Raw genomic sequence first — 17,765 nt, forward strand, 5'->3', positions numbered from 1 at the left:
CTCCTCAGCTCCTATGCCTCCTTTGGCTCTTATTTTTCTTACTCTAATCTCGGTTCTGCTACTTGGAAGCTCTTATTTTCTCTCTTCCTATTCTCTGTTGTTTGTATCCTCTGCTTCCCTTTGATATTGCTGCCAAATACACCTACATGAATATTGAATTTTCTTTCAATCTACATCTTGTTTCTCCCTATATTATGTCAACAACTTTCTCTTTTCCTGATCTTGTACTAAATTGGTGCTTTCTTCTACTGTTGCTGGACTTGCTGCCATGTTAGTGTTGAATCCTTTTCTATGAACAGTTGAGTGTCTACATGTATTGGAAAGTTAACTGGTGGTTTCTCAACTACTTCCCCAACACCGATTTCAGTGGTTTTCCTTGAAGCAACTCTCTTTGGTGCCATGGCATAATGATTTCTAGAGAGGAGCGCTTCACGAGTGTGGTAACTATGGGACAGACACTGATGGAAAGAAAACATTAATTCTTGCAAATATAACTTCACATCATGATCAAGTAGCAATGAGGGCATCTAATGAGAGGTATTGCACATTTTTTACTAACAGGGATGACTGATTGACTATGCGAATTGTGCACTACCTGGTCCCAATAGTTAGTGTGGAGGCTTGATGACTGGAACTGCATAGTGTGTAGTTGAGTGTCGGTCAGGGCCTGGGGGAGACTATGTATTGCGTAGTATCAGTGGCCAAGCTATGAGACTGGATCCTAGAACTGTAAAGCGCCCAGTTCTAGCCAGACACAACAAGCTCTACGCATTTCTAGAATCCAAGGCAGAGATCTTGAGCTCCCATATTGCATAGTGATGAAGTGAAGTGTGAGATGCCGACAAGGGGATCCCGGATATAGCCGTGGGGAGTATGAAAATAAAGAAGATATAAATAATGATGTGATGTTTGGTGAGGTTCTAACTAAGCATTGATGCATGGATGTGAAACAAGTACAACAATTTATTAAACTAGAGGAAAATGAAGCATGTGAAGAGAGTTTCCAAAATAGCAACTGTTGGTGTGAAAATGGGAAAATTCATCTGAAATTTGGGAAAGTTGAAAAGACAGTAAAAGAAAAACTCACCTGGAAAAGGGACAAGAATCCTCTGAAGGCTTCTTGATATCCTTGAGAATGTTAGGTTTTGATTATCAAATGTAAAAATGAGCTTTATAGACATCCATTACATATAATTGAGCAAATTGGAATTTATGACACACATGCCTAAGATCAAGGACAAAAGTGACACTTGGCAGAAACTTCTAAGGATAACAATGTGCCACCTTCGGGAAACTAATAACATATCCATACTTCCTAGGGCTACTTATCTCCCTTTAGTTTTCATTAGTTTCTAAAGGGAAAATTTTCATGCATTTCCCGAAAATATTAGATAGTTCTGGGAAGGAATAGGCAACTCTCTAGCTGATGCACTACACAGTGTCTTAGCAGAAGGCTTTTGTGAAATTTCTGGGATGAGTGGCTTGGGGATACCTCTCATGCTCTGTGCAATTTACCATGTCAAAGATAACTATCATCTGATGATGCACAATTATTGAGTTGAGTGGCTCTGGGTACCTCTCTTCATTCATGCAATTTCTGAGTTGAAGGTTGGATTTCAACTAGCACTATGCAATTCTTGAGCTGAAGGCTCACTGTTAGCTTGGACTATGGAATTCCCAAAAGAAAGGCTAGTTTCCCTCAAGGATTGAGCAGCTCCCTAAGGCAAGCCTAGAACTGGATCAAGACCAAGACTAAAAATCAACTTGTGGGTGAGATAGTAAACTAAGGCAGCAAACACAAGCCAAGATGCATAGGATGAGACTTAATAAAACCAAAAGTACCTAGATCAATGCAATATGAATTTTTGTGGCTTAGAATGGAGGCTCCAAAATGAAGCATAGGAAAAATTGTGGATGGTGGTTGTAGACACTACAACAAAAGGTAAACCTCATCCCTTTCTATTCCAATGCAAATATTGATATGAAATTTTCCCTCAACTAGGCACATGCATCACATCATGGAGAAAAACATATTTCCTAGAATCCAAATTAAATTTGATGGACCGAAAGCCTTTAATGAGATGAGTGGAGTTGTCTCTAGGAAAAATTTTCAAATCTCACTCACTCTCTACCAAATTAGAGAGAAATTTCTTATAGCCAGAGAAATGATGTGTCACCTGAGTATCAACCAACCAACTATCCCATGAATCTAGAGGAGAGGAAATAGTGAGTGCAAAAATAGGAATATATTCAAATTCATTTAGAACATTATTTTCATACCTGGAATATCTTGACTTATTTTTAGGATCATGATATTCTTCACGATTAGCTAGAGCATCTCTTCTTATTATATCATCTCTTCCATTACAATCATTCCTTCAATCATGTCAGCATCATTGACTATTAAACATGTTATTGTTGCTTCTAGTGTTGTAGCATGGATCATTTTCTTCTCGACAAATTTTCAAGCATAATGGAGTTTCTTATAACAATTGTAACATTCAGTGTGAAAAAATTCCCTGAGTCTTTCATTCATTCTATTTTAAGTTTTAGGAGGAGGATTTATTAAACATGATGGAAATCCTTTATTTTCTTCTTATTTTCATGAGTAACGGATGAAACGCGCTCTCCTTCTTCATGATTTTATATTCTTCCCCTTAATATCATGCTTGATTCTTCTTGACCGATAATTCCAACAATCTCATCAAATGAAGAATCTTTTTGTTATTACTTATAGTGGTAATGAAGGTTTCCCAAATAGGATGGAGACCTCTAAGGGTTACAATCCAATTACCTATCTGGCACAGTTTCATAAACTCTCTCCAATTTGTCTTCAAGGGATGATACAGTCATAATGTAGGATTGCACAGACTCTCCTTTGTTCATCTTAATGTACTTGAGCCATCTTTCAAGGAAATGATTTCACTAAAAAAATTGAATTCGTACATGCTAGCTAACTTATCATACATGTCCTTAGACTTCTTAAAATTCCCAACATAAGAAAGTAAATTATCCTGTAAGCCATCAACTATAGTTTTCTTTTCTTTTAACTCGCCTTCCTTATGATTACTCTGGGACCAGCGGAAGCATTCTCTGGAGGCCCTCGTAATTTTCCTTGAATGAATTCCAAAACATAATTGTTATGAACTATGATGTCCAACCTGATTTTGAATGTAACAAAGTTAGATGAGTCACCCAAATCCTCATGTTCCTTTAAGAGAGAAAAATACATCTTGACTTGATTAGATAGCCTCCTTCAACTTTCCTAAGATGATTTCTTCAATTATTTTCAACTTTTGGGCTTATCCTTCACCTTAGGTATGATACCATTTTAACTTTTAGACTACTTGTTATAGACATATTTGGGCACTTACCCCAACTTATATGTCAATAAAATAGGGCTTATCAACCCATAAAATAGTTGTTTCATACCCTAAAGCAACATGGTCATCTGATTACATCATTCCCCAAAAGTTTCACCTAAAAAACCATCCAGAAATGGCCTAAACTGAACCATACTGACTACTACACTAGCCAGGTGTGATGGATACTGAACGGTACACTAGTCAGGTGTGATGCATACTGAATGGTACACTACTCAGGTGCGATGCATACTGATTAGGCCTTCTATAGGGTGCAATGAATGAGGATGGACAAATGTCCGAGACAGTTTGCTAAGTGGATGCTTGTGGGATCTTCTAGAAACTTCGCCTATGACACTTGCCTCTCTAAATTTGTCCAGGGATGAGTAAGAGATCCAAGAAATCTCCAAGTGGAACCAATTGTAACAAGTGGAATGAAACTAATCAGAACCCAAGAGATGACTCACACCCTTGCACACATCTATAAATGGATCCCTCATCTAAGAGATCCAGAGGCTGGAATTTTGTGAATTGCAAGGAAGTGCTTATAATTTGTATTTGAGGAAATAGCATTGTATTGCTGGTGTGATCTTTCTATTTCATGAGGTCAAGAGGGATTTATGCTGGGAGGATGATGCTGAATCAAACAACTAGGTTGTAATTCCCCCTTCTATTTAATAAAGTTCTTCAAGTTTCCTTCCATATGATTGTGCACTTGTCAATGTTATCACTTGTGAATGCTATTGTATGTTCATTATATATCTCATTCAGTAATTCTTATGTTATAATAGATCAAGATGCTTTGACGGTTCCTTGTTACTTTGTTTCTACAGGTACTCTCCAAGCGGTATAAGTACGGAGAGGAGTTCCAAGCTCTCTCAAGGGGGAGAGATATCAAGCAAGGGAATGAGCAAAAGTTCCAGGTTGGTTCCATTGTCTTTCTCTTATCCACTATACATAGAAGAAATCATGAATTGCTTTAAACTTTTGTTTCTAGGGTAGTTGGCAAACCTAGAGGGCTAGTTGATGGAAAAGACACTAGTTTTCCCAGAAACACTACTCTGTGCTATTTCAATTAATCTACCCCAATTCATTTCTTTAATTAACAATATTTCATCAATAATTAATATTTCCAATCATCAATAGTAACTGAAATTACAATGGATACAATCAACACATCAACAAGAGACATCATATTTTCAGTCAATGACCAGGGAAAAACCCACTATGGGGAAAACCCTTTGTATTTCTTCTTCTATTAGATTGTTATAAAATGTTCAACAGAGAGTACAATGAGCCAACATGAAATCATCTAGCAAAATTAATGCAATAACATTGAGAAATACATTCCCAGTATCAATCCATATCAGAAAAAACTTTTCTTATGTGTGGTCAAATGAGATCAATTTTGGCCAAATGTCAATTTGAAACCCTAGATCCCAACCATATGGAGGAAGAGTTATGCATAATATTGAGACCTTCCAATGACATGGATGAGCTTTCTTACCTATGCTAATAGTTGAAAAGATATTGTGACAAGCCTCTGGTTGAAAAAAAGGAAAAACCTAACACTCGTGTGAGCTTCAAACCATACAATCTTGAACCTGTAAAATCCAATTTCCTTGACCCTGCCTCAAAATTGTGTGAAGCAATCAATGAAAAAGAGAATAAAAATATGCTTGCTGGTTTCAAAATGATCTTGAGGTCACTTGTATTTTTAGGCTTCCAATGGTGACCAATTTCCTATTAGGTCAGACCTTATCAAATGTGAAAGCTTTTGCTATAAATAAAAAACAAACTTTTTCTTGTCGAAATTGAGTGCTTCAATAGTCAAAATTGGTCCTCTCGAAAAGAGTAATATCGTCTCACGGTTGGAATTTGTCACTAATATTCCAAATTAATAGTCATATCCTAGCAACACAAAGGATTCTCAAATATCTAAGAGCTACAACAGACTATTGTCAAAGGTAGCTGAGAGGTAAATATTTTTCACTAACCTTTTTTTACTAATGCCAAATGGGTAGGTGATGTAGAGGAAAGAAATATAGTTAGTGGTGGTGCTTTCCTTGTTGGTGAGTTTCTTGTGTATTGCTTGAGAAATCAGTAGGCTTCAATTTCTTTTTTTACTATTGAAGCGAAATATATAGCAACAACTTCTTATTGCACTCAACTATTATGGATGAAGTAGACTTTACAAGATATGTAAGTGATATATGACTAGCCAATTCGAATCATCTATGATAATATCAATGTAATCAACATGTATAAGAACCATGTTTTCACCTCCAAGAAAAGTAATATTCCAATAAAGTACCATTTCTGCATACAACAAGTTGCAAATTAGACTGTAAAATTGGAGTATATACCTACAAAAGATCAAGTAGTCGAAATCTTCAAGAACCCTCTCCTAGGAACACAATTTGAGTATTGAAGGTGGAGATTGGGGGCAGTCACTCTTACGTCATGTTGTAGTGGAATCTTGCAAAGAAAAATTTGTCCACAAATAGTCTTTAGTACAATCATGGACATGTTCAAAAGGAACATCTTATTATTTTGGTGGAATCTATGTCCAGAAGCAATTATTTTTAGTTGTGAGTAGGTGCATTTCAACAATATTTATGCACCATGAAAGCTAAACAAAAAAAATCATTGGACGAAATTCTCATTTGTATTAAAAGAATGGTGACCCATTGTAGTGTGAATACATTGCATCATAAAACGATATAATTTTAGAAGGCTACATTGCAAATTTAGAAACATTTACAAAAGGTGATACTTTTCCAAGAAATGTTATTCAAACCTTTATAAATACCACAAGAATAATTTAATCAAAGGTTCTTGTAAGAATTACTTGAAAACTCTTATTTGGAATTTGAGAAGGAAAACTGACTTTTGTCTAAAATTAGTGTCCACTTTCACTCTTAAAATAATTTTTCTAAAATATGGATGGAAGCAATGGAAGGGAATAATGTGAAGCCCGATGAAATTATCAATCCAATCCATATTAGCTCCTTGGGGATGATTTCAATGACAATGTGAAGAAGGAATGGGTGAATATTAATTTTAGAAAACATAAGTCCACTATGTTTCAATCCTTGACAAATATAAAACAAATGTCAAAATAAATATTGTGAAAGGAGAAAAGGAGATGTTTCAAGATTCTCAGCAACAACTTGCATCTTTCAAATCTCATCTCTCTCTATGAAAACAATACCAGTGGTATACTCTCTAAAGATGAAGTACTAAAACTTTAGACACTAGAGGATGAATATAAGTTTTGACTTATTTGGGAGGAGATACAATGGTGCTAATAATGTGGGGCCATTTAGCTATCATAATAATGTGATTTGGGATGTCGGTACAGAAGATGGAACTAAGATGTAATTCTAGAAAATTGCAGGGAAAGTAGTAATCCATTTCAAAAATCTCTTTGAAGACCAAGTATTTGTAATTCTAAATACAATACATATTGTAAATATTTGGTGTAAATCCCCTAGGTTTTTGAAAGAATATCAAAATACGCAATCAATAAGAACCTCTCCATGGAGTGTCATCTAGCTTATTGGATGTTATTAGGGAGACAATTTGTGGGAGAAAATTGATTTTGATGAGGTAGGAATAATCTTTGGCAATGATAAATGCAACAATGTCTTGATCTCCACTCCTAACATAGAAGTAATTGGAAAAATAAGGGAAAATAATTTCTCCTTAAATATATAGGTCTTATTTGTAAATGAAGCATCACAGTTTTTCAAGAGAAAATATTTTAAAAATGATGCAATTGCTCTAGACAAAAATATAGAAGCTTTTTCCAAATAAATTTCCAAGGAATGTAAATATTTTCCTCTGGTTTTAAATGAAATTGGTCTAGTAATTAATCTAAAAAGGATTGAAGATGAAAAGGGTGATGCTTTAACTTTGATGGGAAATATCGATCCTAATTTTCCAATGGTTCTGAAGATAATTGGTGCACAACTATATCAATCATTAATAAATTGTTGCAAAAAGACTGGCGGAAACTAGGATCACGGACATCTTGGTCACCACGAAAGAGGCAACTTATCTTATTAATGTTGGCCATGAATATTTGGATCTACTAGAAAAAAATTTCTTGATCTAGTATGATGTTCTAGGCAAAAGCGATGAGCACTAGTTATTTCCATATAATCAACATCTAAGAACTTTTCCTAGAGAAATAGACATTAACAACTGCAAGATAATCCCAATTGGAAGCAACGATAATGAGGATCTTCCAAAAAATCTCAAATTTCAAAATCCAATCATTTTGGTCTTTACCTTTAATGATAGTTTGACGGATGCTCAAGAACCATTTCCCCCTAGCATCATCTGTCTCAAGGTTCTAGATTTGGACTAAGATAATAGGGTTGCTAATATAAATGGGGGATCTTAGAGTAATTTAGTTCCTTGATTTGAGTGGATGTTGGGAATCACTAGAATTTCCTAAGATCATGGGTAATTTTTTAGCAATTAAATTAGAAAAAAAATAAATAAATGTTTCTTTCAGTTGAGCACTTTTCGCAATCCAATAAGAGGGATTAAAAAGTTAAATAATCTTAGTTTAAGGGAATGTAATAATATGATGGTCAATTCATATGATATCAATAAAATTACTTCATTGAATTGATTTTTCTTGACTGTAAATTAACATCCTCAACATAATATGAGGAAAGGAGATCTCATAAATCTCACAAAGATGAGAGTGTTGGTGGTGTTTGTAATGGAAGATGGTGGAGTAGGTACAATTGATACTTGTAAAATTGGCTAGAGGTTCTCTTCCATTATTGATTAAATTCAAAATTGAAGGTGAATATTATTTTATCTACCGTCGTTAAGTAATGTGAATTTGAATGGAGTGAAAAGATCAAGAAAAAAATTGTCATGCAATACAATTTTTCCTTAGTGACTTATTCCACATCTCCATGCTAAATATAGGGAAGCACTATTACATGAACATGCAGACCATCAATATTGTCGGCATTCATGAATATAGTTTTTGATAACTTCAAGAAGCACATTCCAGCGTGTAGGAAGGAATGAACGAAATACTAATTACTCCTGGATGTAATTTAGTCTATATTAAGTGTGTGAGATAATTAGAGTGAATGGGAGTTAGTTTGTGTTCATTCTACAATTGGAGAAGTCTAACTTAGCATGAGTTTGCATAAACAAGTTAGTTGGAGTTGAGTCAAATGAGTTAGAAATAACATGATAACATAGTTAGTAAGTTAGTGCTTTATATACCAGTGGTTGGGTCATTGTGTCAATGGATGACACAAGAAGAGCCAAGAGTTGTAGCTCAGTAATTGTGTATGTGAGAATTTTTTTCAATAGAAGTATTATTTTGTGTGATAATTTCTGCTTTCCTCCTCCTTTCCATCAAATTAGTATCAAATCTATAGGATTCAAGTAACCATAGATTATACAACCACATTTTGTAGAGCTACGTTGTGTCAGTTATTAAGAATGGATGAGAGGAAAATAATTTTTTTTTACCGCTACCCAATGGTGAGTTGTAGCTTGTATTTTTTTTTTTTTAATAGAGTGAGGGCTACAAACATAAATTACACAAGCCGGAAATTGTTTTTTTTCCTTGAAGCAAATGATTTTCTGCCACCACATCTACTGACAGTCACTACCACTTCTTTAAAAGGAATACAAAAAAATTGAGCGCAGACATGAGGCATAGCCATGTGTGAAATATCAAGGTCACATCTATTTATACCACCAAGGGGGGACATATTGAAAAACATTTTTTTTCGGGGGCGATATGGAAGAAAACCTCATGCAAAAAGAATGGAGTCATAAGGAAAAACAGTGAAAACAACCATGGGTTATAAAGAAAGGCTCAAACAAATTAAGAAAATGAAATGAAAATAATAAGCATCGATTATTTCCATTTTTAGAGAGATTTAGTTTGTACCCAAGGAACATAGAAGTCTAGTAGAAGATAAATAATATGTAAAGGGTGATTGGCATATCCTTGATATGCTTGATCTACTAACACCTCCTATTTTTATTGGTAAATATTTTGATTCTTGGGTTATCAATATGATAACTTTCCTTTGAGGTAAAGAGTAAATTGAGTACAAGTCTAATAACCCATATGAAGAAGTATGCAATGTGTTAGTATTGGATTTTATAAAACAGGCCTCACCTCTTGCTCTACTTCAAGTTATTTTGGGAAAACCTTCTTGAGCTTAGCCTTCAAGTGGGAACATCCCAATTTAAAGCTCCACCAATCACTTTCAATTGTCTCTTCTACCTAGGATTACATCATCCTTTGCTTGCATCATCTTGGGTGCCCACTTATACTTGCATCTTTGAACCTTATGAGGAAGCCTCATACAAGGATGATGTGTTATGTGGGAATCCATTGATGGTTAATGAAAAAACTTCACAACACTTTCCTATCAGCGACATTCACATGTTCATTTAGTTAGCTACTATGCTAAATACTCTGTTTTGTTTGGGGAATACACAAAACTTAACTCGATCTGAATGTTATCCAACCACTTTAGCTGTTTAATTTTTTACTTTAGTGGCAGTAACCTTTGACTGGGAATAAATTCTAATCTAGTATGTTGTTTTATAACTTCCAGATACTACTAGAATTTTCTTTCATATCTTTACCAATCTGGGTGGGTCCCAACTATGTTCGAAGAGATCTTATTAGCTAGAAATGGCTTCAAAGATCCTCCACTATCTCCACCTTTTCCTTCTACATACCTTGATTTTATCTTCATTCTTCTTGTAAATATTCTTTTCTTATCCCTTCATCCTAATCATCTTTGTCATCAATGAAAACATATTTCTAACACATTTTTGCAAAGGAAAATAGTTTTTCCAATTACTTTGAGATTTTTGTGCATAACCTTGAGATTGTGAATTAGGTTCGTGCATCATATTGGGTTGAAGAGGCCACCATGGTCTTCTTGGAGCTCCATAATAGGGTTGTCCCAATGTTTTATTTCTCCTTTGTAAACTTCTTTCAACCCTAGTAATGATTATAAATCATTAGTACCATGTGATTCTACATAATAACACAAATTTTAATGTCATCCACTGGACATTCACACAATGCATGTTTGTCTCTACATTTAAGGAAAAGAATAAATGAAGCAACATTCTCAACTTTCTACTTGTTTTTCATTCTTAGCATATCAATTTGTTCACTTAAATTTCCAAGAATTTCTAGCAACTTTCCAAGTTCATCTTGACTTACTAGTCTTGATGCTAACTTACTTACTCTTTCCATAACTAGAACTCAAGCCTATCTTCCATAATTTTATTTTCCTCTTGATACATGCTTACATGACTCACAAATATCTTCAAATGATCATTTAGAAACATCTCTTTTACCCATAAGTTTAAGAAGAACAATCAATTCATATGTGATAGCCCTAAGTAAGTGAGATTTTAATTCATCAAGTCCTAAATTATGCAATTTTTCCCTCTTAACATTATACCTAAATCTCTCTACAATATCTTGAAGGCTCTCATCTTATTTTTTAGTCATTTCAAAAAAATTATTCAATAAGGTTATGATGTATATAATAATCATTATATTTATGTAAAAATAATACTTTCATGTCATCCCATGATTTTTTTGAAATAGTCCCTAAACTCATGAACCAATTAAGAGCTCTACCTTCAACGTTGTTACAAACAAATTCAATTTTTGAGTGTTTAACAGGTAACCATAAGATCTACAAAGTATTTCAAATTTAAAAATAAAGGTTTCTAGGTCTTCTGATCTTATAACATGTAAGTTTAGAAGTGCATATGGAGGGATTTTTTTCATATGAATATTTATATTAGTATCCTAAATGAGAAATACAAAATAATATTCCCCATTGTCATCATCTCCATCAATTTCTTCTACCTCATTTTCCACCTCTTCCATCTCTAGGAGGTGGTCTTATTCTACCTACAAAAGTAGGAGTTCATGACTTTGAAAGATGATGTGGCTCTTACTAGACCACTTGATTTAGTGGGGTTGTTATGTGATTGAATTTTTTGTCATCTAAAAAATCTACCTCTAGAGTGCACCCTAAAATGAATGAATTTGAACGTTTATGCATCTAAGAATGAATGCAACTAAAAATGAAATGCAATTGAAAACTCTAGTTAGGAATAACCCTGCCATTATGATGCGCAGGTTCTTACCCCTCATATTACTACTCTTCCTAGCGGGAGTTGTGTAAATAATAAAAGAACATAAATTGAAAGGAAATGCATATGTATACTTCCCCAACAATGGCACCAAACATGTGGAATTTAATTGTTAGTTAAATTACTTAGATTTAATCATAATTCTAGGTTTGTATATTTCTGAAGTATGCTTTCAAAATATACACTAGGAATACAAGATTGAAATTTAACTCTAAATTAACTTTATTCTATTAGAAAAAATAAATGATGAAAAGATGAAAAAGGAAAATATGATAGGAAATTCTTAATTAAAATGAAATTTTCATGCAATGAAACCTAAGGAAATGAACACACATATGAACTATCTATGAGGACAATGAAATTGATAGCATACGAAAATAATGAAAGAGAAGCATCCTTGAAAATCAATGGAAATTATAAACTATCAAAGATGGAAGTATTAATCTAGGAAATTAAATTAAATTTGATCTATGAAAGAAATATTCATCTAATTTCTGATTTGTAGAAAACAAAGAGTATTCAATGAATATTTTAATTTATGAAACCTTGAGATTTCTAATATGAGGTAAAGGTGCTTTTTAATCTTTACTAGCAATCTTATTATTGTAATTTAAAAGTAGTCTACACTAATCCATCAATTCAAAAGACAAATTGTAACTATATTTTCAAAAAAACTTAAAGTAAGTGATTGTGGGTGTCAACATGCAAACTCAAAATTTGTACAATTGAAATGGTATGAGATGTTGATGCTTTTGTGAAAAATTATGTCTCTTATATAAGAATATAGTATGTTGAGTCAAATTATAGACTTATAATTTGTCAACATAAATCATCAACCCAAGGCAGGTAAGCTTGTGAGATGTTGCACAAAATATTTGCAGGTTTAATACCTTGAGTGCTTACTAATATAACCAGTCAACCATAAACTAAACTAATGCCTCCTTTTTGGATCAACATTTAGCAACAAAGACTATGGATTGAATTGAAACATCCCTCTACAACTCTTAGTATTGGTGATGTTCATTAGAAAATATAAGAAATTAAACTTACAACAATTAAAGAAATCACTCAACAAGGTAAATCAAATCTTGATTAAATGAAATCAACACATTAACATGAAACTTAATCATTCAATCATTTTTTCTGATATATTAGAAAGAGTACGTAAACTGTGTAAACAAATTATTATTGCATAAAGGAATTAAAATACACACGCACACTATACTAAGGGAGTTGTGAGCAGAAGGGGCCCTTCCTCACTCACAACCACTTCGAAATTAGAAGTGATTTCTCAATAAAATAGACAGAACATATAATATTATATTAATATGAAATTATTACACGAGAATACAATATGATATATTCTATCAGTGGAAGCCAACCCAAAAACTGATTACAATATAAAATAGAGTCCAATTTATACAAGTGCAAAAGCCCATATGTGGCTCGAAAAAAGGAAAACTACTAATCTGACCCATTAGCTAACAGTACTGGTACAAAGTGTAAAAATTAGCTACACTGAGTCTAATCCATGACTCAAAGCATGGATTAGATGAAATTCATTACATAGCTAGAGTTTTCCTTCAAACGACCAACGAGAAGAGATCTAAAAATCTAGGTGATTTTGTTGGTGGATTTGAAACAACCAATAGGATAACATCCGTGTATGACGAATTCCCCACAAAACCCATGTTCTAGTTTGATTGTGAAATAAGTGGAACATAGCTAACCACCGATTTTGCTGCAGGAAATTTGGGCGGTTGTAGGAAATCTTCATTTGCGGGAATTTCAAAGTGTGTGCAGGAAATATGATAGCATGATTTGTCTGTAGGAAATTGCAGGATTGTTTCGGAGGAGAATAAATATGCATAAGAACTCTAGATTGGTTGGAATGATAACTCAATAAGGATACTTTTAGATTAAGGAATTCTTAATATTAAGCGAAAATACACTTTGTTTTGTTAATTTTCATATATCAAGCATATAGAACCATTTTGGCAAAAACCTAGATGTTATAACCAAAATAAGAATAATGGGGGTCAAGGATAGTTCGAAATGGGAGAGGTAAAGTCTAGAAAATGTGTAAAAATTAGGAAAAACCAAGCCTCAACATCTTCCCCACACATAGCTTCTTGTGTGTCCCTTATTCAAGAAAAAATGTTGCATCTTCCACAAAAAGAAAAAGGAAATCATTCGCTTTCTTGGGCTGTAGTTGCTACATCCAACTAATCCACTACTACGTCCAACTGATCCAACCTGAAGTAGTATGATTCTTGTATAATTAATTTTTCTTCTTCAGATGATCAATGTGAGCCTACTTCTTCTTCATGATTGGGGTTGCCTTATGAACACATTCCTCATGTTCTTTCTGCATGCACTTTAGGGTCTCATTCTTGTAGGTTTTAACCCTGTATATAAATACCTACATATGAATTATAAAACACATAAAATAAACAATGCGAGAGCATAACACATAAAACACATATACACAGAGATTTTCCCCTAGGGCCGCCCAACCTAACATAGGGTCCAAAACCAAAATTTTCTGTAGCGCTGCCCTCTACCCCATAATGTGGGGTTACCTACACCCCTCAAACCCCTTATGACATGTTATAGATATATTTGGGCACTACAACCCCAATCACATATGTCCATAACCAAGGGCTTCCAAACCCCTAAAAGTTTCATTTCATACAGCTGATTAAATCATCTCCCAGAACTTCTCCATGAAAAACTACTCAGAACTGGTCAAAACAGGACCATACATACTGCTCCATGCATAAGGTGCGATGCATCTCACCTATTACACATGGGGAGTGCGATGCATACTAGAATTCCCTTTTGTACGGTGCGATGGGTGAGAGCAGACAAATCATAGAGGCAGTTTGCTAGGTGGAAACCTACAGAATCTTCTAGAAACTGCTCATATGACACTTGCCTCTCTGAATTCGCCCAGGAATGAGCAAGAGATCTGAAATCTCCAAGTGGAACCAAGAGCTATTAGTGAAATGACACTAATCAAAATCCCAGAATATGACTCACTCTCTTGTAAACATCTATATATGGATCCCTCATCCTAGAGATCTAGAGGCTAGAATTTTGTAATTTGCAAGGAAGTGTTGTTGGTTTCTCTTTGAAGACATTGTTGGGTGATCTTGCTTTGTATGAGCTAAAGAGCGCTTTCATGGTGGGAGGATGATGCTGGATCAGACATCTTGGTTGTAATCCTCTCTTCTAATACTTCTATCAATAAATCTACTTGAGTTTTCCTCCATATGTTTGTATATCTCTGAATCTTGTATTTGTATATGCATTTATATGGTTAATCTACATCTGATCCTACATTTTTTAGAGTTATAGATCTCTATGCTTTGATGGTATTTTGCTGCTTTGACCCTACAGGTGTTCTTTGAAGTGGTACAAGTGAGAAAGGAGTGGTGAAAGCTCTATCAAGGGAGAGAGGAAACAAGCAAGGGGACTAGCGAAAGACTAAGGTTGGTAGTCTCTGCTTCTCTCTCATCTATCTGTCATAAAGGAAAACACAAGTGACTTTAGTTTTTTTGTTTCTAAGATAGCTACCCATCTTAGTGGGACTAGCAACTCTGAATGGACACTACTTTTCCTGATAACAAAATTTCGACTCCACTGGGGAGCGAATAGTTTGTTTGTTTTGTTATTGTTGTTTTCTTTATAAACCACAGATGGAGCTTGAAGTTAAGTCAACTAGCCTTCGAACTTCTTTTTCTATGCAACTGCAAAGTATATCAATGTTGCTTCAGCCAATCTCCAGGTTGGTTTATGAACTAAACATCTAGCTTGCAAACATCCTATGTGCCCTGGTGGTAGCTCAAATAACCTCATTAGATCAGTCCCTGTACTTTGTGTTTACACACAATCATTAGCTTAGCCTAAATCCTTGAACTTAGCTCCAAACTATGAGTGAAAACCAAGCTCAATCTCATCGCTGATCCATAGAACTGTCTCTTCTTGGAAACCTGGATGCATCGCACCTCCCATGTGTTGTAGGTGAGATGCATCCCTATTTGCCTGTGTTACAGGTGCGATGATTGAATGAGACTTGTTTCTACCTCCAGATTTTGGTTTTTTCTTCATTGTCTTTAGCTTTATTCAGTAGTTTCACTGTCTGTGATCAGTATATCTCTATTGAAACCATCTTCCTTTGCATTATTCAGCCTCCATTAGAAGGAACCGTGAATTTTTTTTTATGTATTTTTCATCATTTACAGTTCTCCTTTGCAAATAGTAGCTTAATCGATCTGTCATCCTTTGATTTGAAAGTGTCGCAAGTGTCATTTTCCTTCAAGAAAAAGAGTGTCACAAAGAATTCCTCTTTTAGATAATCGATTACACTTTTGCCATTGTTTTTGATTTGAATCATTAGTATTTCAAGTGTCGAAAGCAATTTTAAATTCGAAATCACAAAGTGTCGCCTTAGCCTTACTTTCATTTTTTGAAAAGAAAATTGTTAGTACTGTCGCTTTGAAAGAAGATAGTTCAGATATATACCTACTTTTCTTCTTGTTATTCTCACATTAAGGAAACTGAAAAACAATACATGCATGTGCATTTGCATTAAGACTGCATGCTGAAGTTGATTTAGGAAAAGTGCATCTAGTGTGTGCTCTCTGCTCTATGTTGAAAGAATTTCATCTCTCTTTCCTTAGTAGCTAGGATTTTCATTCCAAAAATAAGGTAAGTGATTGTTTATCATATTAGATTGCACATTTAGGAATTGTATATCTACATCACACAGTGAACCTTAAAGGAAAACTTCTATAATAAATATCAACTGTAAAATAAACTTCAATGAACATAAAAATGCTTTGGAACCTAACGCACAACATTTATAACTCTAGGCTAGAGACGTATTCCGACATTGTAAATCCTGGTAACTATCGCTTTCATCGTAGGTTGGATGATTCCTCCTCCTTGAGACAACAAGTGCCAGTACGGACTTGTGCTCCCACGTACCATCGAGTATATATTGGGAGACCACAATAGGCTACATCCTTTATCCTTAGGAAGTTGTGTCTGCTGCCCTATTGATCGCAATGCACTGAACACAACATTCGGGAAGATTGACTACCGTACTATAAAAATTATTCTGCCATTTTGCAATTGGTTTTGTAATACCTCTATCTAGATTTCCACAGTAGTCACTTTCATTCCTTTTCAGACTCCTTAAAAGAAAAGTTCCATCTGAGCACTTTTCACTTTAGGCTCATTAAAAATCAAAGGAGACTAGGGTCATCTTTAGCTTTTTCTCAACTCTTAAAAATTTAAAAAGCAAGTTGTGTCAATGTGTCATAAAATTTATTTAAATCAGAATAACGTCACTATTCCGTCGTTGGTCTTTAGGTTGATAAAATGGGGTCTACCAATCAAGGATTTCCCCTTGGGGCGAATGCTAGCCATTTCTCTTCTTGGGGAGATGTTGGTGCTCCACATATGGCTACATTGTCCCTTCCAGGACTCACAATTGGCTTGCGAGTATGGCTTTTCTCTACCTTTTTTCATTCAAAACACTGCAATTCCTCAAAAATCCAATCAACAATCAGATGAAGTTGCTCCCCAACCTTCTACTTCATTTTTTTCTCCCTCTCCTTCTTCCTCTTCGCTTGGTGAAGCTAGTGGCACTAAAAACCAAGCAACTGAGAAGAAGAAGAAAGGGAAGGAGAAGAAGAAGAAGAATCCAACAGCAAAAGGGGGAAACCGTATACCATCTGGTGAAAATCCACGCGCTGCACCTTCCAAACCTAAATCTCCATGTGTCATTTGCGAAGGAGACCATTATCATCGAGATTGTCCTTGCATCCCATGGATCTTGAGGGACTAGTCTCCCCATTTGCACAATCTATTGTCTTCAACCTCTGACGATCATGTTGAGAGCACACCGTCAACCAGTGAAAATGAAGTCAATGGACAAAAGGGCAGATCCAAATTTCCTTGTAGACGGTGTGAAGGTCATCATGCCCTCCACCGTTGTCCCTTCCTAGATGAAGCTAAGAGAGTCTTGCATAACCATCCTGATTCGCCAGAGCGACTTCCTCCCAGATACAACAAACTCTTGCCAAGTCCATTGCTAGGTTAAATTCTGACTGACACACTTTTGTTGTCAGTTGAAGAACCTGTCATTGAAGACAAACCCTCTGAGTCCAAACCAGACCAAAATCAATAGGTCAAGATGAC

Source organism: Pinus tabuliformis, chromosome X (genome assembly GCF_031772625.1).
Source record: "Pinus tabuliformis cultivar Carrire ecotype Pingquan chromosome X, CPIR1, whole genome shotgun sequence".
Classification (NCBI taxonomy): domain Eukaryota; kingdom Viridiplantae; phylum Streptophyta; class Pinopsida; order Pinales; family Pinaceae; genus Pinus; species Pinus tabuliformis.